Source organism: Austrofundulus limnaeus, unplaced genomic scaffold, assembly GCF_001266775.1.
Source record: "Austrofundulus limnaeus strain Quisiro unplaced genomic scaffold, Austrofundulus_limnaeus-1.0 Scaffold16, whole genome shotgun sequence".
NCBI lineage: Eukaryota > Metazoa > Chordata > Actinopteri > Cyprinodontiformes > Rivulidae > Austrofundulus > Austrofundulus limnaeus.
The window spans coordinates 4,119,767-4,121,231 of record NW_013952418.1 but is presented as its reverse complement, the minus strand read 5'-3'; the positions used below and the strand labels follow the sequence as shown (position 1 = coordinate 4,121,231).

At 35.9% G+C, this 1,465-nt stretch overlaps 1 protein-coding gene across 2 annotated transcripts in view; it reads right to left on the bottom strand.

The window, feature by feature from the left end:
- The window catches only part of ankrd11 (ankyrin repeat domain 11), a gene marked incomplete at its 3' end in the record, with an annotated part of 114,311 nt that overhangs the window by 77,284 nt on the left and 35,562 nt on the right, over window positions 1-1,465 (bottom strand). For both annotated transcript variants that reach the window (XM_014003080.1, XM_014003081.1), the window contains 1 exon segment: window positions 1,242-1,322.

The window sequence follows — 1,465 nt, the reverse complement described above, 5'->3', positions numbered from 1 at the left end:
TATATAAACACCCCACTCTCCAAACATAATTCAAAAGTTATATCACTAAACATCCAATAAAAAAATGTGATTACAGTATTAATTAGATTTAAGATATTCCGCATGATCACCCCAGAAACCAGCCAAAGACCTGCAGGTCTCCACATCCCAACCCGAAAAACATCTGATACATTGCACCCAATCCAGCGATCGGGCAATCCGACATCTACATGTCCACCAAACAACAAACACCACCAATAAGCAATAAAAACATACAAAAAAATAATCTAAATAATATATGTAAATAAATAAATAAACAAACAAATAAATAAATAAATAAATTACATACACTTAAATGTAATCATGCCCACCTCCACCCCACCCTCTAACGCACTATCAACTATGACTTTAACATAATGACAATTGTCTGACAAATGTTTTGCGCAGTAATAAATATGAGCTATAATTTTCCACACACAATTTCAGCTACAGTCAAAATACCAACTAGAAAAAAATGCTGTTGCGTGTGTGAGTGAGACAGACAGAGGGATTTAAAAGACTTTTGTTGGACACATGGTAGCTCTGCACGGCAGAGGCCGTGACCTACTTTTTATAGCCTTTAAAACAGACAAGCACACACACCGCCTGACAATGGGACAGGAAAGTATAGGTTAGGCATGCACTAAGCCTCATTCTTAATGCATGCATTCCAGTAGATAGAGCTCAACACTACGGTGCTTTTAGCCTGCCTGTTGGTACAAGCAACTCCTGCACCCACAATCCCCTGCAAGCCAACAAAGCAAAGCCTAGAACCTAAAGGCAAAACTGTTTGTTTAAAGAATACAAGCAAACATCTATACTATTCAACAATATATTTTTACAGTATACTCAAGAAAAAAAACATTTGACACTTTAACGACAATATGTGTTTAACCTTTCTTACCCTATTTTTATAGGTATGTGTTAGAAAAGATAAATAACCAAGAAAAAACACGTTTCCCGGCATCATTTAGTTGGCACTGCTTTAGATTTATATGTATTTTTACATTGTTGTGTTCTCCTGTAAACAAGCTGTGGCGTTGGTAATGAAAGCCCACACAAACACATGTTCAAAAATGGATCCAACAACTCTGAAAAAATAAAAATAAAAACAAAACAGAGAAAAACCTATTTTTATACAATAGGTGCTTCCTAAAGCGCTCCAACAAAACGTGGTTTTAAAAAGATACACAAATCAGCTTGATGCTATTTGGTCAACCTACCGATTCCATGGCTGGGGGAGAGTTTCAGTGGGRTAAAATCCAACTAGAAAAATGCCTGCTGCTTGTAACGTCCACAGAATCCTGGGGGAAATAAAGAAAGAAAAAAAAAACATTAATTACAACAATAACACAAACAGTTTGACATTAATTGCAATTAGGGCTGCACCTATTAGTTGAAATAATCGATGACGTCGATTATGTAAATTTGTCGACGCAGATTTTTT